This window comes from Furipterus horrens, unplaced genomic scaffold (genome assembly GCF_987537825.1).
Source record: "Furipterus horrens unplaced genomic scaffold, mFurHor1.1.pri manual_scaffold_17, whole genome shotgun sequence".
Lineage (NCBI taxonomy): Eukaryota > Metazoa > Chordata > Mammalia > Chiroptera > Furipteridae > Furipterus > Furipterus horrens.
The window spans coordinates 5,692,185-5,713,306 of record NW_028327187.1 but is presented as its reverse complement, the minus strand read 5'-3'; positions in this window follow the sequence as shown (position 1 = coordinate 5,713,306).

The window sequence follows — 21,122 nt, the reverse complement described above, 5'->3', positions numbered from 1 at the left end:
AGATTTGACCAAAAATTAGGACATCTTCTCTGAAAGAACTAGGGCTACAAGGAAATGGAAGAAACATGGGACACTCTGAGAAGAGACACATTGCCTTATTCTAAGGTGGAAAGAGTCCCCTCAGGCAGAAATAATTCAGAAAGAAATGTACAAAAGTTCTCTGGCTTGAATCAAGGGGAAGGAAGAGACAGTTTAAATTTATCTGCAGTACATTTGTCAGTTGATCCCCCCAAATTAACAGTTTCTTTTGAGCTCACAGTTTCTATGAAATGCATTTTTTATCAGTCTTTCCACCCATAAACAGTTATACCCACAACCCAAGCCTACTAGATCAAAAACAAAAGTGGGGGAAGGATATTCGCTTTTCTCCGGAGATAATTATTTTTCTGAGATGATGAATAAAAGCATTAATTGGGCCTTGAACTGAAAATCTATTAACTTTATATTAAGTTCAGGCCCCCAAAACTGAAGTTAATTTCTTCATTGATTAAAGAACTATTTTTCAAGTGTCTATTATGTATCAGGCTAGATGCTGGAGATAGCAAGGGTGATATGGTTCCTGCTGTTATGAAAGTGTCTATACATTATAGTCATAAACACACAACAGCAAACAGATATTTACAAAATAGTAGTATAAGTGTTGTGCTAGGGAAGAGTCAAGCTATCAGAGGGGCATAGAGATACACTGTAATGAAGCCCAAGACTAGAAAAAGATCTCTGTTATAGCTGGAGATGAGAGTATGAGATGGGAATTCATGAGAGAAGAAACTGAACACAAAAGATTGGTCTACGTCATGCAGAAACTTACAAACCATGTGTTTATCCTAAAAGCTACTGGGAACCATTGAAAAATCAGTCTTTTGTGCTGGGGTCTCTCTGAGGCAGTTAGGATGTGGTGATGGCGACCTAAGGTAGAGTGCTGTTAGTGGGAATGAAGAAAACTGGATGAATTTAAGAAAGTTTTGGAGGTATAATTATCAAAAATTGATGATTCATTGGGGATAATGGATAGAAATCAAGGATAGCATTCATCTTTCTGACAGTGCCGCTAATCATGGGAAGAAAAGAGAGTGGGGAGAAGATAGTAAGTTCAACTTTCAACATATTGAATTTGAGTTTGTGTGAGGTATTCAAGTAGGGTTTTTAAGCAGGCCCTTGTGAAATATGAATTTGAAGTTTAGGAAAAAGCTTTTGGATATATAACTTTGAGAATCCTTAGTTTACAATGAACCTTTTATGAAATGAAATATATATGTTAGTGTTCTCAACATTTCTAGCTCTCTGTTTAGTTGATTATATTCAAGAGACTCTTTAGTCTACATAGTCAGAGTGCAATGTGGAAGGTGGCAAGAGAAGAGACCCAGGTCTTTTGTGAATTCACATGGACAAATGACAACTCTCTGGATATTTGTTTCTTCATTGTTTCTTCATCCGTAAACCAGGACAAATGAAAAGAAAAAGGGCAGCTATTTCTAATTGTGCTTTCTTCATGATCAAGTAGTTGCTAGGGTTACATATATTAAATAGATGGAGAGGGCTTCAAACAGTTGTTGGTGCTATGTCAGTAGTTTTCTTGAATTACGGTTCCATTGATTTGCTTGCTGCCCAAATTTAAGGTAGCAGCAGTTGTCCCAGAATTGTTTTGCAACAATGAAGAACTATCCTGTTGAGTTTGTGGGCATTGCTATACTCATAAGCACTTAAGCGAGCATTTTCAAAAGTGGAATTGTTGGCTCAATGGGTATATGAATTGAAAATGTTCCCAGATGTTGCGAAATTGCCTTTCAAAGCATTGTCTGAATATAGCTTATTCTCACATCCTCACTAACACTGGGTGTTATCAATATGATCTTTGGTGATCTGATATTTTGCCTATATATTAAAATTTCCATGAAATTCACCAACATTCCTGGGAATTAGGGTAGAATTTTGTCTAGGTAATGATTCTTTATTAAGAATGTGACTGTACTTCTGGCCAAGATGGAGGCCTAGACTAACATGCTCTGTCTCCCTCCACAACTAAGAAGGACTACATCTACCAGACAGGAAATATCTGATCTAACACACCAGCAGATAGGAACTCTTTCTGGGGCACAGTTCAGGGCTTTGGTTATATGAATGCTTACAGACCTGACAGCAGATCTTAAGACGGGGAAGGAATGAACGCTAGTCCTGCTGAAATGAATGAAAACACATACAAAACAAGTGGTGAGGGAAAGAAAACCAGGGATCAAATCAGCAAATCGGAACATAGGGAAGGAACAAAGAGTCAACCAGTGCAGAAAGAGGAAACAAAAAGTGAGGAAAATGAGGAGAGGCTCAGAAACCTCTGGGACAGCTATAAGCGGGCCAACATCTGAATCATAGGGTTGCCAGAGGGTGAAGAAGAAGAGCTAGAAATTGAAAAATTATGAGAAAAAATAATGAAGCAGAACTTCCCTAACTTGGGGAAGGAAATAGACTTACAGGTCCATGAAGCACAGAGAGTTCCAAAAAAAACTGGACCTAGGGAGAACTACACCAAGACACATTATAATAAAATCTCAAAAATTAAAGATAAAGAGAGAATCTTAAAAGAAGCAAGAGAGAAGAGAATTACATACAAAAGGGTCCCAATAAGACTATCAGCGGATTTCTCAAAAGAAACTCTACAGGCAAGAAGGGACTGGCAAGAAATATTCAAAGTGATGAAAAGCAAAAACCTACAACCACAATTACTCTCTCCAGCGAAGCCCTTCAGAATAGAAGGGCAGAGAAAGTGCTTCCAGGGCAAAGTAAAAAGGAAGGATTTCATCAGATCCAAACCACTATTATATGAAATGTTAAAGGGGCTTGTTTAGGAGAAAGAGGATCAAAACTATGAACATTAAAATGAAAACTGTAACACAACAACCAACAACAGAAGCTACGGAATTGAAACAGAGGCAAACTAAGTAGGCACCGAGAGTGGGAAAAGAATTATAGGTATGGGGAACATATTGGGGGGAGGTCAGCAGGGAGGGGGAAGGGGGAAAGGGAGGGAGATGGTACAGGAATTAAGAAGCATAGTAGGAGGGAGTGGAGTAGACAGGAAGATGTTGAGAAGAACTATATGCACAACCAATGGGCATGGACTAAGTGGGGGACAACTGGAGGGAGCGGGGTCACTGGGTAGAGGGGAGCAAAGGGGAAAGAAATTGGGACAACTGTAATGCATAGTCAATAAAGCATATTTTTAAAAAAAGAATGTGACTGGTTAAAGTTTCAATCCTATAACCTGAATAGACCTTATGTTAGAAATGGCTGATTTGGGACATATTGAATATTTTAGTGTTAGGAAACTTCTTTCTTGAATAACATTGCAGTACCTTAAACTAATATCTGCATACAACTAATATGAAGTGGCAGCATCTTTGTCCTCTGTGACTTTCAAGGATTCTGAATAAATGTGAAAATCTCTACATTTTCTGCACGAAACCTAATTCACATCAGGGTGATGAGATAAATGATTGAATTACTGGAAAACAATTGGAAGCTGCCAGACTCTATGGTAACTTTTGGAATCAGTAAGCATTTTTCTCCCCATGAGAATCTGGTATGTTACCCCACAGCTGTAAGAGATCTGATCAAGGAAAAGAACCAAAGATGATCTCAGCATAAGCATTACTGGCTTCCTGTTTCTGTATACTCTAAAATGTCATTAGGCTGAAATGCAAAGATCTAGAGAAAACACTTGGAATAAAGCTGATTTCAAATTTACGAGCCAGACTGATTTTTGGCAGGTTAGTCACTTTGCAACTGGATTGTTTATTCTTGTTTATTATTTGGTTGCTAAGATAACTTGACCAGATCAACTGTTCTGGGATCTACATATGCATTTTTCTACAACCCAAGAAGATAAATAACAATTTTATATGACTTAATCTGAGTATGGCCTTAATAAGTTATAATGATCTAATATTTTCATGGAAGATGAGTGAAGTGTCTACCAATACCTAACTTTAATACCTTGTTTTGCTCTCTTTCAAAGCCTTTACTTCACATGTATTCTTGCAACAATTTTCTGAGGCAAGCATTATTATCTGCATTTTATAGCAGAAGCGGAACTGGAGCTCACCTCATTTATCTCTTGTACTTTCCCACAGACAGAGAGAGGAAACCTTTGGTAAAAATAGACTTAATGTAATTTGACTACAGAATGAGAAAGTATTAGAGTATAATTACAAAACGCTAGGAACTAAGAACATTTATCTTTGACTCTAGTTGACATTAAAAGTGTCCTCTAAGTTTAAAATAATAATACAATAGAATATGAGTTTACTTTTACAAGTAAAAGTACTCTTATTAGAGACAAAGATTCCAGACATTTTATATTTACATATTCCTTTCTAATAGTTAAATATAAATAGAGGGTTCCCAATGCCATACATATATGGATCCTGACTAGGTAACCACCAGATTCAATTCAATTCAATAAAATTATTGAGCACCTATTATATATATGAAGAACTTGAAATCTAGTGGGTGGCATAGCAGAAAAGTCAAGTACACATAGAAGTAAAATGTCAAACAGAATATAAGTGTCTCATGTGGTTGAGGTTTAGAGAATGTAAGGTTCTATCCAATAAGGTAAGTGAAAAGGAATAGAGAGGGTGTCCTGACAGAGGTGGAGTTTTGGTAGAGCCTTGACAGAAAGATGGGTAGAATATGAACTGGAAGTTGAAAGGAGAAAGAGACTCCACATAGATGGATTGGCTCATACGAAGGCCCGCAGATAGTCTAATGTGTCTGAGGAATAGTGAGGATTCAGTTTGATAGCATTTCAAAGTAAAGAAACTATGCTCACATTGTGTCAACATATCTTATATTTTAGATCATAGTTCCCTCCGTATCTGCTAGAAAATAGGCTCAAAGATTAAGTTGGTTCAAAACTCCCTGAACAAGTGAATTACACATGCAAACAATGAAATAGAGCTCTACGTCACATAAACTATGCCACAACAGTTTATCTTTCTGTGGTATACTTGAGGTTCTGATGTATGGCATTAAAATCTATCCACATGGGATACATTTGGGGAGCTTTCTATCAAATTATCATCTTAATAATCATATATCCTGAGGGTGAGGATGAGACCCTTATATATCCATGTGGACTGTGTCCTATTTGATTGTGCCAAAACAAAATTCTTTTACATAGATGGTGATAAAGTATTCCTTGCCTTCTGTTTTATTTTATTTTTTAAATCCTCACCTGAAGATATATTTATTTTAGAGAGAGAGGAAGAAGGAGAGAAGAGAAGGGGAGAGAAGAGAGAAGAGAAGAAAGAGAAAAGAAGAGGAGAAACATTGACCAGTTGCCTCCTGTAGGCGTCCTGACTGGGGATTGAACCTGCAACTCAGGTATGTGCTCTGACTGGGAATCAAACCTCAGCCTCTTGGTCTAGGGGCCAGTGCTCCAATGAACTGAGCCACCTGGCCAGGGATTTTTAAAAACTAAATAATTATTTTTGCTTTCTATAGAATTTCTGGATGACATTTTTTTTTCTTACTTTAAGTATCACTTCTGGATGCCATGGTTTCTGCTCAGATGTCAACCTTTAATTTTATTAAGGGTCTGTTATACTGCTTCTCTCTTGCTGCTTTCAAGATTCTCTTTGTTTTTGGCTTTTGGCAATCTGATTATGTTGTGTCTAGGTATGGATCTCTTTGAATTTATGACACTTAGAGTGTATTGAGCTTCTTACATATATAGATTAATTTTGTACCATTTTGATATTTTCATCAGATTAATGTTTTCAGGACTTGTTCTTTGAATATTTTGTCTGTCTCTTTCTCTCCTCACCTCTGAAACTCATTATGTGTTCATTTGTATTTTTAAAAAATTATTTGTTTATTTATTTATTTGTAGAGAGAGGGGGAAGGAGAAAGAGAGGGAGAGAAACATCACTGTGTGGTTGCCTTTTGTGCACCCCCAACTGGGGACCTGACGTGCAACCCAGGCATGTGCCCTGACTGGGAATCGAACCAGTGACACTTGGCTCACAGGCCGATGCTCAATCCACTGAGCCACAGCAGCCAGGGCTCATGTGTATTTTTGATGATATTGCAAGTATCCTAACTGCTCATTTTTCTTCATTATTTTTTAAGTCTGGTTTTCAGAAGAGAAAATTTTTAATTTTTCAGTCTTCAAGTTTACCTTTTTTTCTTTTACCTGCATTATTTTTTTCTTTATATTTCTAGTAAAGTTTATTTCAGTTTCTTGTGCTTTTCAACTTCTGAATTTCTATGGGGCCTTAAAGCTATTTTCTATCTTTATTGATATGCTTCAGTGAGACACAATTTTCACACTTTTCTTTATTTTTCTTAAAGAAAAAGAAGCTACATTTTGGTCAGATTCATTGTAACATAATTAATTAAAGCACACCCAAGTTGATCTGTAATAGGAATCTATTTTAAAATTTATTGGTGTGACATCGGCTAATAATTTTATAATAGCTTTCAATTGTGCAATTACATGATAGAGCACCTGTATGTCGCATTGTGTGCCAACAGCCCAAAGTCAAATATTCTATCACCATGTATTTGACCCCCTTTACCCTATAATGCCCCTTACCCCTCCCCTCTCCCCTCTGGTAACTACAATACTAATTGCATCTGTGAGATTTAGTTTGTTTTTCTTGTTTGTTCATTTGCTGCTTTCAGATTTAGCTTAGCTAAATCTTCTAAAGATCCATCCACGTTGTTCCAGATGGCCATATTTCATTTTTCTTTATGGCTGAGTAGCATTCCATTGTATATACACACACTTCTTCTTTATCCGATTATCTATTGAAGGGCACTTCAGCTATCTCCATGTCTTGACCACCATGAATAATGCTGCAATAACCATAGGGGTACATATATATTTGCAAAAAAATGTTTTCAAATTTTTTGGAAGATAGGTTGCTGGGTCATGTGGTAACTCTAGATTTAATATTTTGAGGAGCCTCCATACTGTCTTCCATAGTGGGTGCACCAATTTCCATCCCCACCAGCAGGGAATGACGGTTTCTTTTTCTCCACAACCTCTCCTACACGTTACTACCTGTCTTGTTTATAATAGCCATTCTGACAGATGTGAGGTGGTAGCTCATTGTACTTTCCTTAATTTCTTTTCTTTATTGTTGTTCTATTACAGTTGTCCCATTCCCCCACCACCACCATTGCTCTCCCCTGGCCTTGCCCACCCCCCCTTCCCACAGTCAATCCCCACCCTGTTGTCCGTGTCCATGGGTCATTTATCCTAGCTCCTTGACTAGACCTTTACCCTTCTTTCTGCCTTCTCCCCCTTCTGCCTCCCCTCACTCCCCCCTGGTAACTGTTATTCTGTTCCTTGTTTCCATGCCTCTGGTTCAATTTTGCTCATTTGTTTGCGTTGTTCATTAGTTTCCTGTATTAGGTGAGATCATTTGGTACTTGTCTTTTGTAGCCTGGCTTATTTCACTAAGCATAATTCTCTCTAGTTCCATCCATGTTGTCGCAAATGGCAGGAGTTCCTTCTTTCTCTCTGCTGCATAGTATTCCATTGTGTAGATGTACCACAGTTTTTTGATCCACTCATCTACAGATGGGCACTTAGGCTGTTTCTCATTATACTTTTTGATTTGCATTTCCCCAATAGCTAGGGAAGGGGAGCATCTTTTCATATATCTGTTGTCCCTATTTGCATATCTTCTTGGGAGAAGTGTCTGCTCAACTCCTCTGCTCATTTTTTAATTGGATTGTTTACTTCTCTGGTGTTTAGTTGTATGAGTTTTTATATATCTATATAGGATATTGACCCCTTGTTGGAGCTGTTCTTTATAATATCTTCTCCCATCTTGTTGGTTGCTTTTGTGTTTTGTTGGGGGTTTCTTTTGCTGTGCAGAACATTTGTTGCTTGCTAAAGACCCACTCATTTATTTTGACTTTAGTTCCCTTGCCTTTGGGGACAAATTCATAAAAGATTTTCTAAGACCACAGTCCATATGTTTGGTACCTATGTTTTCTTCTATGCAATTTATTGATTCTGGTCTTATATTTAGGCCTTTGATTCATTTTGAGATAATATTTGTATATGGGGACCAACAGTAGTGTAGTTTCAGTTTTCTCAGCAGCATTTATTGAAGAGACTTTCTTTTCTCCATGGTATGTTTTTGGCTCCTTTGCCGAAAATTATTTGCCCTTACACATATGGGTTTATTCTGGGCTCTCAATTCTGTTCCACTGGTAAGTGTGTCTGTTTTTCTGCCAGTACCTTGGTGTTTTGAATACTGTCGTTTTGTAGTATACTTTTAAGCCTGGGAGTGTAATGCCTCCTGCTTCATTCATTTTTTTTCTCAATTGCCTTTGCTATTTGGGTTTTTTTTGGTGGTTCTATACAAATATAATGTTTATTTTATTTATTTAAAAATGTCATTGGGATTTTATTGGAGATTGCATTTGATCTGTATATTGCTTTGGGTAATATGGACATTTTAACTATTTGATTCTTTCAATCCATGAACATGAGATATATTTCCATTTCTCTGTGTCATTTTTCCATCTCTTTTAGTAACTATTTGTAGTTTTTTGTGTACAAGTCCTTTACATCCCTTATTAAGTTTAGTCTTATATATTTGATTCTTTTTATGGCAATTACAAAAGGAATTGCTGTTTTTCATTTTCTATTTCAGAAATTTTATTGTTATTATATAGGAATGCAGTGGCTTTTTTGTACATTGATTTTTTTTTTAAATCTTGCAACTTTACTGCATTTGTTTATTGTTTCTAATAGTTTTTGGTGGGCTCTTTAGGGTTTTATATATAAAGAATCATTTCATCTGCAAAAAGTGACAATTTTACTTCTACATTCCCCATTTGAATGCCTTTTATTTCATTCTCTTGCCTGAGTGCTCTGGCTAGGACTTTCAGTACTGTGTTGAATAACAGTGGTGAGAGTGGGCATCCTTTCTTTGTTCCTGATTTTAGAGAAAAAGCTTTCCAATTTTCACCATTGAGTATGATATTAGCTGAGAGTTTGTCATATATGGCCTTTACTATGTGGAGGTATTTCTATACCCATTTGATTGAATATTTTAATCATAAATGGATGTTGTATTTTATCAGCTGCATTTTGCTGCATCTATTGATAAGATTATATGATTTTTATCCTTTATTTTGTTAATTTTTTTGTGTTACATTAATAGATTTTTATATGTGGAACCATTATTGTGCCAGTGGAATGAACCCTACTTAGTTGCGATATATTATTTTTAATATATTGTTGTATTCAATTTGCTAACATTTCATTTAGGATTTTTGCATTTGTATTAATCAGAGATATTGGTCTGAACTTTTCTTGTGTTATCCTTGCCAGGTTTTGCTATCAAGGTTATGTTGACCTCATAAAATGTGTTAGAATGTATAGCCTCTTCTTCAATTTTTTGGTAAGAATTTTAGAAGGATGTGTGTTAAGTCTTCTTTGAATGTTTGGTAGAATTAACTAAGGAAGCCAATCTGGTCCTGGTCTTTTATTTTTGGGGAGGTTTTTGATGGTTGTTTGAATTTCTTCATTGTTATTTGGTCTATTTATATTTTCCAGTTCTTCATGATTCAACCCAAGAAGGTTATATATTTCTAGAAACTTTTCCATTTCTTCTAGCTTATTAAATTTGGTGGCATATACTCTTCCATAGTATTCTTGTATAATTCTTTGTATTTCTGTGGTGTCTGTGGTAACTTCTTTTATCTGATTTTGTTTGAGTCTTATCTTATTTTTCCTTAGTGAGTCTAGCTAGAGTTTTATCAATTTTAATGTAAAGAACCATCTCTTTGTTGTATTAATTTTTGTGTAGTCTCTTTGTTCTCTGTTTCATTTAATTCTGCTCTAATTTTTATTATTTCCTTTCTTCTGCTGATGTTGGGCTGCCTTTTTTCTTCTTTTCCTAGCTCTTCAAGATCTAATGTTAGGGTGTTTACCTGGAATCTTTCTTTTTTCTTGAGATAGGCTTTTGGATACCAAAAGTTTAGGTGTGTTGTATTGTCATCCTCACTCTTTTCTTTAGTTCGTTGGATATGGTTTCTTTTAGTTCTTTTAATATATTTATAATAGCTGATTTAAGCTTTTTGTCTAGTATGTCTACTTTCTGGGATACCTTAGGGAAAGTTTCTTTCGATTGTTTTATTTTTTTCTGTGCATGTACCATGCTTTCTCAGTTATCTACATTCCAGTATTTTGTTTTGTATACAGATATTGAAAATAATAATATGTGACTATTCTAGGAATTAGATTTTTTTTCTTTCCTTTGGCATTGTTGAATTTGCTGGTTGTTGTTGCTGTTTGTTGTTATTTTTGTTTGATTATTTAATAACTTTTCTAAACTAATTATAAATTTTAATAAATTATGTGAATTCTTTGTTGCACATGGCCACTGAAGTCTCTGTTAGTTAGTCAAGTAATCATCTAATTATTGAACAGAGATTACCTGGAACCAATAGATCTACCAGTTTTTGTGGAGGAAATCTATGTGCATGTTATGGCAATACTCAGCCAGACAGTTTTAAATATTCCCTAGTCTTTATTTCTTCCTAGTTCAGAGTTTTAAGTTCAGCCAGAAGTGAGGGCTTAGAGTTTTCTCAGATTTTTTTTATCGTGTGCACAGATCTGGTTATGCACAAAGCCCTACACATACATGTGACCTTCTAGATTTCTAAGAATGTGATGAAGCATTTCAAATCTCCTGTTGGACTTACTATTCCATAGCTTTCCTTCTAAATATTTTGTTAGGCTATTGTCTGTGCCAGTTGATATTTACCACTTCAGAAATTGTTTTGCTAAACAATCATTCCCAAGCTTTCTGAAAAATGCCCCAACGGAATTGCTGCTCACACTGGGAAATCTCTGCATTCAGCCAAACAAGTCCTGTTCGTGGCATTTTCCAGGAAATGTCCAGATAGGTCCAATAATAATAATTCTCTGGGAATGCAGCTTTGGAAGCCCTTGAACCTCGTTCTGATTCCTCTGGTGACTGCCAGGCTGCCACTGTGTTTCCAGGCTATTGGATTTCATGGCTACTGCAGATCTTGGGAAAGGGTTATGGAAATAGAGCAAGTTAGAACATTAGAAAGCTCACTGTTCTTTCCAAGATTAAGCAATTTTTTCTCTAATAAACATTCCCTGGATTGTTGCAAGACTTTAGTCAATTTCCAAAGTAGCAAAAAGTTAATTTTGACAATTTTACCATTATTGTCATTGATTTTACCAAGAAGAGCACTATCGGGGTTCTTACTCCTCCATATTGAATCTATTGTACTTAGAGTTTATTGAGCTTTTTAAATGTGTAGATTGTTTTTCATCAAGTTTAAGACATTTTCAACCATTTTTTCTTTAAATATGTTTTGCTCTCTTCTCTTTCTTCTTTGTTTTTGTACTCTCATTATGTGTCACACACTTAATAATATCCCGTATTTTTCCATTCATTTATTTTCTTTTTTATCTCTCTATTCTTCATATTGCATAAACTCTATTGATCTATATTCAGTTTTACTTATTCCTTTCTTGCTGTCTAAGATCTACTTTTTGGGCCTCTCTAGTGATTTCTTGTTTTTGTTTATTGTACTTTATCTTCAGAAATTTTATTTTAAATATAATTTCTACAGTTTAATGATAATCTTTTAGTTTGACTATATTTATAATAGCTACTTTAAAGCTTCTGTCTTTAAGTTCAACATCTTGACTCCCTCAAAGGTAATTTCTATTGCTTGCTCTTTCTCTTATATATGTGACACCTTCTCTTATTTCTTTGCATGTATCATAAATTTTTTCTTAATCTGGAAAATTTAGCTAATATTTTGCAGCAACTCTGGCTGATGAATTGTCTCCCTTAGGCCTTGTTGTTGTTGTTTGTTTATTTTTTTAAATTTTATTTTTTTTATTTTTAATTAATTTTTTATTCTTGTTCAATTATAGTTGTCCCAGTTTTTCCCCCATGGCTCTCCCCTGCCCTCTCACCCCCACTCCCACAGTCAGTCCCTACCCTGTTGTCCATGTCCATGGGTCCTTTATACTTTAGTGGCTTGGCTAGGTTCGTTCAATGAAGCCTATTTCTACTGAATTATAATGTAGAATTTTCTCTTTAGAGGACACAGCCTTAAGCATACATATCTTCCTTACCACTAGGATTGCTTTAGATGTTTACTCTAGAACATTTGGAGGGTATCACATCAATCAAGAAGTAGACTGATAGAGGGCAGTGTATTCACTGAGATTTGGGATGCATTACATATGTAGTAGAAATATATTGTAGACAATTATGTATCTTTGTGTTCATTATAAGAGTACAGATTTTAATTTTTAATGAGATTACAAAGGAGGAGTAAAGAAAAGAGGCCTACTGATCGCATGTTTTGAAATTGAGATATGAAGCCTAAAGTAGGAAAAGAAGACAGCAATACATTTTTTAAAAAAGCAGTTGAAGAGGTATGGCAACCAGTGTTAAGAAATGCAGTGTTAAGAAATCAAAAAGAGCATTTCATAGAATGTGGAGGACAACTAACATTTATTGCCAGTTTATTGTTTAAGGGCCTTGAAATGAACAATTACATTGAATTATCAGAATTGGCCTAAAATGTAAATACATTATATCCATTTTACAAGTGAAGTCACCGAAGCTCAGATAGGTAATGTAACTCACGTAAGATAACCTGGCTAATAAGTTGCAAAACAAGTATCTGAACTCAGATCTATCTGAACCTAGACGTCATTTGTTGTTCATGGTGTCTTCACAGTGGTTAACCATGTCAAATGTCATAGAGTCCAACAACAATGAATATTAAAGAAAGTTCCATCAGAATGGGTGATTATGATGCATTCGACAGCTTTTTATAGACCAGTTGGAGTATAGGAGAGGAAGTACAACAAATATTGTAGAAATCTGATTTGACACATGAGCACAAAGGTTATTGGCGTGAGGAAAATGAGATTATTCAAGTGAGGAAGAAGAAAGGTTAGCAGTATATACTTCAAAGAACTTTGGATCCACACTATCCTGAGTTCAAGTACTGGCCTTACCAATCATTTAAGCTTGAAACCATTAGCTGACTTCATTAAATGTCAGTTTCCTCATAAGTAAAATGTAAATCCTTATCTTGCAGGATCCTTGTGAGGATTATAGATAATGGATGTAAAGTATTTCATATATGTTAGGCATTTATTCATTGAAGGGACTGAGATAAGAGTTATGGTATAACGGAGGTTGGTGTTGTAGGAGGACATAATCTGTAGGATTTGACTCAGGATGTATATTATTATTATTATTATTATTATTATTATTATTATTATTACTTCCAGCAGTGGTACGTACACTTTTTAAAGAATCTCATACATCTTTCAAAGTCTAATGAAAACTTTGAATCCTCTCCTAGAAAATTTCATACACACAAGCTTACATGGAGCATTTCAATGGCTTCACTGGTCTCATGAATATTAAAAATAATGACTTACTAGTGTTGAATGTTTAGTAAATGTAGGTGTTACTATATGTGCTTTATATACATTAACTTATGCTCATTTTAAGATGAATATTAGACTCAATGAGGTTGAGAAATTTGCCTAAGTTCACATAGGTAGCAAGTAGGAGGGCTAGGATTCAAATCCAGACCATCTTACTATGTTGCTTTATGTATTCATATGTTGAAAATACCACATATAAAATGATATTCTTTGCAGCACATTTTCTTTTTTTAAATACATATATATATATATTATTTTATTTTATTTATTTTTAAATGTATTTTATTGATTATATTGTTAAAATAGTTCCAATTTTCTCCCCTTTACTCCCCTCCACCCAGCATCTCCCTCCCCCAGCAATCCCCCCCAAGTCCATACCCATGGTTCGTAAAAAATAACTATGCCTCCCTCTCAGATATTAAGACCCTTTGTAATCTTGTAAAGGACAATGGGCGAAGGTCTCAAGCTCCTCTAAGCTGCTTCAACCTGGACATGGTTGTTGTCCTACCTACCCTTGGGTCCAGAAATCCCTAATAAGAGTGGGGGTGTGGAGGGGAGGGTGGTCTTCCCACATGGGGAAGGATCATGCAGACTCCAGGTCAGCTGGCTGTCTCTGGTCAATGGCATGCTTGGTTTAACAGGCTGGCATCCTTGTTGTGTTCTGGGGGCAACAGATTTGGCGAAAAGGGTTAAAAGACATCATTCAGTCCATAACTACTAGATGACAAAAGGTAGGGATTAATTTTTCAATGTTCCATATTAGGAGAAAGAAAAAAAAAAAAGAAAAAAAGGGCTTCTTTGGAGGAAGGTGTGCTAGGCACATCTCACCTGTCCAAAACCCTTTTGCCCATTATACTTAGTTTGGGCTGAGGGAAATAGTTTAGGTTTCCCCCCTCTCAGGCCTCTGGGCCCTTTCTGTCCAAGTCATTAGGACAGAAAAGAGAAACCAGTTTCAAAGTGAAGCCCACAGACCACCCCATGCTTCACCAACCCAGCCATTTAGTTCAGCCAAACCGTTGAGTCTCAGGAGGCAGCGCTGCAGACAGGATTAAGTGAGGCCTATACGTACAGACAATCACTCAGGTAATGCGATCATAGGCTTATGTCCTTTGAAAACAGAAAACACATGTTAATTTATGTAACATAACCCACAAAAAAGTCTCTAAATCTGTAAGACTCTCTTATTGGGAAGATATCCAGTTACAAGGCACTTGACCTTTGCAGCATATTTTCAAAAGCAAAAGTTATAAACTATCTAAATATTCACCAATAGAGAGGAATTAAATAAATTATTAGACATTAGTTTAAAACTATCAGAAATAATTGGCACCTCCTTATTTTTACATATAGGCAACTGCATATAAGATATTATACTGTGAAAAATCAAGGTGCATATCAACTTCTATGATTTGCTACTTTCTTGTATTAAAAATAAGAGAGCCCTGGCTGGTGTGGTTGAGTGGATAGAGCACTGGCCTGAGAACCAAAGGGCCACTAGTTCGATTCCCAGTCAGGGCACATGCCTGGGTTGTGGGCCAGGTCCCCAACTGGGAGTGCACAAGAGGCAACCACATATTGATGTTTCTCTCCCTCCTTCCCCTCTCTCTAAAAATAAATAAATAAAATCTTTTAAAAATAAGAGTGAAAGGATAGATATGTATATACTCGTATGTGCATAGAGTATTTATCAAAGCATAGGTAAGAACCTATTTGCTGTGTTTGGCTGTGAAAGAGGGAAATTGGGTATCTGATCTCTGTCTGCATTATATTCCACCAATAAGTATATACATCCCTAATCTCTCAGATTAGATTTTAATTCTTTAAAAGCAATGACTTATCTTATTTATCACCAAATCTACCCAAGCACAGCTTAGCACAGGGTCTTGCAATTAATAAATGCTCAATTAATATTAGCTAAGATAGACCTGATCTAGATTGAAATAAATATAGGGAAAGTAATCACAAGGGAGAAAGCAAAGAGAATATCAAGGGTATATTTGAAGATAGACAAAAGGGCTCTAAAGAGAACATATCACTTTCATGTTAATGTTAGAATAATAAAATATAATATGTGATATACAATTATTTACAGCATGAAAGATTATGTAGCTCTGTCTGTAGTATTTAGTACGAACATTTTCTCTGAACTTTTTAACAATGCCTATGTGGTTACCTGTGTAACACAATTACCTACCCACAGTTATATAAATCCCTTGGTTGCCTGAGATACTTTTAGTGGGCCCTCAAGATCAAAGCTACTTTTACAATAGTACTAAGACATTATTTGCCTTTGCACTAACTTGACATTTGCACACGTGGTACAAAAATCATGGTGGATAAAACTCCTGGTGCCTTAATACAAATGAAGGAATTTTTACCAAACTATATCCTATTCTTAACTGGCATATATTCATGGATAAAGAAAATAAGTTTCATTTAAGGATGTCCTTGGTGAAATATAAAAATTATTAATTTTCTTAAATCTGGGTCCTTGAGTACACATCTTTTTAATGTTCTGTGTGAAAAAATGGGAGGTATACAGAAAGTACTTCTGCTGCACACCAAAGTATAATGGTTGTATCAAAAAAAAAAAAACCCATGTAAAATAATTTAGTATGTGTCCTTAATTAGATATACTAGAATTTTTTTTCACCTAACACCATTTTTACATGAAAGACTAAAATTATGGTTGTTCACAGACCACATGTCAGGCCACAAAATAAGTAATAACTAATTTAAGAATATTGAAACCATATCAAGCATCTTCTCTGACCACAGTGGTATGAAACAAGAAACCAACTGCAAGACAAAAAAGCTGAAGAACATACAAATATATAGAGGCAAAGGAACCTGTTACTAAACAATAATGGATCAAGAGAGAAATCAAAAGTTACGTTGATACATGGTAATGAGAATACAACAACCAAAAATCTACTGAAGACAATGAAAGCAGTACTAAGAGGAAAATTCATAACATTACATACCTACCTCAAGAAATAAGAAAAATCTCTAATAAACAAGCTTGCCTTATACATGTACTGTAAACAAAGTCCAAAGTGAGTAGAAGAAAGGAAATAATAAAGATCAGAGCAGAAATAAATAAAATGGAGTCTAAAAACAATACAAAGGACCAATGAAATCAAGAACTGGTTCTTTGAAAAGATAGACAAGATTGATAACCCTTTAACTAGACACATCAAGAGAAAAAAGAGAGAATACCCAAATAAAATTAGAGAAGTAACAGCTGACATGAGAAATGCAGTGGATTATAAGAAAATATTACAAACGAATATATGCCAACAAATTGGACTATCTGGAAGGTGTGGATACATTCTTAGAAACATATACTCTCACAAAATCGAATCAAGAAACAGAAAATCTGAAGAGGCTGATTATAACTGATGAAATTGAAGCAGTAATCAGGAAACTTCCAACAAACAAAAGTTCTGGTCTGGATGTCTTCACAGGTGAATGTTACCAAACATTCAAAGAAGAACTAAAACCTATTTTCTCAAAATATTCCAAAAAATGCAAGAGAAAAATTCCAAGCTCATTTTATGAGACCAGCATTATTCTAATACAAAGAAAGGAAAACATAGGCCAATATCTCAGATGATAATAGATGAAAAAGTTCTTAGAAAATATTAGCATATTAAATCCAGCAATATATTAAAAAAGATCAAGAACATTCCTCTGCAGAAGCTATTTGGATGATTATATATAAAAAGATCATGATATACCAGGATCAACTGAGATTCCCGGGAGGTCAGGTTGGTACAATATGTGCAAATCAATTAACATGAAACACTATATAAACAGAATGAAAGATAAAATTTATGAGATTATATCCGTAAAAAAAGAAAAAGTATCTGAACAAATCCAGAACCCATTTATGATAAAAGAAAACTCTCAGAAAAACTGGGAACAGGGGGACCATGCCTCAACATAATAAAGGCCATATATAACAAACCCACAGCTAACATTATATATGACAGAAAACAACTAAAAGCATTTTCCTTCAGATCAGGATCAAGACCAGAATGTCCATTTTCACCAATTTTATTTAACATAGTACTTGAAGTCCTAGGCACAGCAATCAGAGAAGAAGAAGAAATGAAAGAGGCATCCAAATTAGAAAGAAATAAGTAAAACTGTCATTATTTGCAGATGACAGAATACTGCATATAGAGAACCCTAAAGAGTCCACCATAAAACTACTAGAACTGATAAATGAACTCAGTAATGTAGCAGGCTACAAATGTAATATTCAGAAACCAGTGGCATTTTAATACACCAATAATTAACTATTAGAAAGGGAAATTTAGAAAATAGTCTCATTTACAATTGCATAAAAAAATACCCTAGGAATAAATTTAAAGAAGGAGGTAGAACACCTGTATTTGAAAAATTATAAGTACAAAAGGAAATTGAAGAAGATACAAATAAATGGAAACATATACCATACTCATGGATAGGAAGAATTAATATTGTTAAAATGTCCATACTATCTAAAACAATCTCTAGATTTATAACAATTCTTATCAAAATACCAATTGGGTAATTCACAGAATGAGAACAAATAACCCATATATTTTTATGGAATCAGAAAAGAACCAAAATAGCCACAGCAATCTTGAGAAAGAAGAACAGAGTTGGAGGAATCACACTACCTGATATTAAACTATACTACAAGGCCATAGTAAACAAGGCAGCATGGTACTGGCATAAAAACAGATGGATAGATCAATGGAACAGAATAGAGAGTCCAGAAATAAACCCACACTTTTATGGTCAACTAATATTTGACAAAGAAGGCAAAAACATACAATGGGGTAAAGTCAGTCTCTTCAATAAATGGTGTTGAAAAAATTGAATACATACATCAAAAAAATAAAACTAGACTACCTTTTTACACCATGTACAAGACTAAACTCAAAACCAATTAAAGACTTTAAGAGTCGAAATGATAAAACTCCTTGAATTAAAAATAGACAGTAAGATTTCTGACATTTCTCTTGGCTATATATTTTTTCTGATATACAAGGTCTGTCTGGAAAAAGTCCAACCAATGATAATATAACGAAAATGGTTTGTGCCATATTGATGTAACCTGGCAGCCAAGGAGAGTGGACCAGAATGCACGTGTGAACAATGATGACTTCAGTGAGGGTGGTAGGTGCCATTGAGTGAGCATGTGTACTGTGTGACCATTGCATTCAAAATGACTGAGCAAGTAGAGCAAGGAATCTGCATCCAATTTTGCATGAAGCTTGAACATTCCTCTGCGGAAACTATTGGGATGACTCAGAAGGCCGCAGCTATGGGCACCTGGTGATTAGCAGCTTCATAATGACAACACACCCAGTCATGCACTACATCTCATGCAGTTTTTATGTGTGTGTGTGTTTTTCCTTTTCTTGTGAAACAGCAAATTACCCGGGTGACTCAGCCCCTCTACAGCCCAGATTTGGTGTCCTATGACTTCTGGCTTTTCCCCAAACTAAAATCATCTTTGAAAGGGAAGAGGTTTCAGACCATCGATGAGATTCAGGTAAATACAACAGGGTAGCTGATGGTGACTGGGAAGACTGTGTGAGGTCCCAAGGCGCCTACTTTGAAGGGGACTGAGGCGTCATTGTCCTATATACAATGTATCTTGTATCTTCCTCAATAAATGTCTCTATTTTTCATAGTACATGGCTGGATACTGTCTGCACAAATGTTGTATATTCCCCAGCCAAGAAAAAAGAAAAGAAAAAATAAACAGATGGGACTGTGTCAAACTAAAAAGGTTTTGTTCAGCAAAGGAAACCATCAATAAAAAGAGAAGACAACAAGCTATTAAATGGGAAAACATATTCCCCAATGATACATCTGATAAGGGGTTAATATACTACCATACACCCGCACCCAAATCCAATTATAAATGGGCAGAGGCTTTGAATAGACATTTCTCCAAAGTGGAAATGCAGATGGCCAACAGACATATGAAAAGATGTTCAATGCCCCTAATTGTCAAAGAAATGCAAGTTAAAGCCACAATGAGATATCATCTCACACCTATCGGGATGGCTGTCATCAATTAGTCAAAGAACCCGTATAAAAGACTCATGGACATGGACAACGGGGAGGGATATGATTGCGGGAGAGGGGGTGGGTTGGGTGGGGGAGAGAAATTAGGGGAAAAGGGGACAACTGTAATTGAAAAACCAAAAAAAAAAAATAAATAAAATAAAATAAATGCACAAATGACTGATTTTGGTAAGGATGCAGGGAAAAAGGAACCCTTGTGTTCTGTTGGTGAAAATGCATATTGGTGCAGCCACTATGGAAAACAGTATGGAGAGTCCTCAAAAAATTAAAAATAGAAGTGCCTTATGACCCAGTGATTCCACTTCTGGATATATATCTTAAGACATCAAAAACACTAATTTGACAGAATATATCCACCACTATGTTCATTGCAGTATTACTTACAGTAGCCAAGCTATGGAACAAACCCTAGTGCCTATCAATAGATGTGTGGATAAAAAGAAGTGGTACACATATACAATGGAATATATTAATATATTTTAAAAGAAAATAAAGGATATTATGATAAGTGAAAACATCAGTGAGAAATAGACAAATACCATATAATTTCATTCATATTTAGAATTTAAAGAACAATATAAATGATCAAACAGAATAGAAACAGACTCATAGATACGGAGACTAGACTGATGGTTGCCAGAGGGAAGGAGTGTTGGGGGACTGGATGAAAAACTTGAAAGAATTGAGAAGTACAGATTGGTAGTTCCAAAATAGTCATGGGGATATAAAGTACAGCATAGAAAATATAATCAGTCTTATTGTACTACCTAAGTATTGGGCCAGTTGAGTACTGGAAATATTATGAGGTTCACATTGTAAAGTATATTATTGTATAGCCACTATGCTGTACACCTGAAATTAATACAAAATAACACTGAATGTAAGTAAAAGAAATTATGTTTATTCATATTTGGATATTTGGCAAACATTTCTCGAAAATGATTGAAGTGATCCTGTCACTTTAAGGAAAACAAGTGACAAAGTATTTGTCGCCTATGCTAAAATTTGAATCTTCAAGTTAAAATAAGAACTTTGGACAACTTGCATACATCACCATGTGCTTGACAACTTCCTATTTCTTGCATACTTCTCTACCGAAACCGGTGGTTACACTACCCAAAAAATGTGATGCATTTTAGATTCTATATAGTGAATTGTATCGACAGTTGCATAACCCAACTAACCAATATTTTCCAAAATGCTAATACACATGGTTACAAATAATGCATGGCTAAAAGATCCATTCAAAGTACAAGATAAATCAATGAATTTTAATGAAATAGAATATGAAAAGTTCCTTGATATGCTTTCACAATCCACATTGCTGTTAGCCTTTAAATAGCTACTACTTCTCTGGTTTTAGTGTTGTAGCAAAAAAATATGAACACATATAAAAAGGTTATTAAAATGCTTCTCCCTTTTTCATCTATATACCCACGTGAGGCCAGATATTTTTCTCCTATATTACAGCTAAGACATATACAATATATGTCTTACAGATATATCAATACAGATCAACTGAAAAAAAAAGATATGAAAA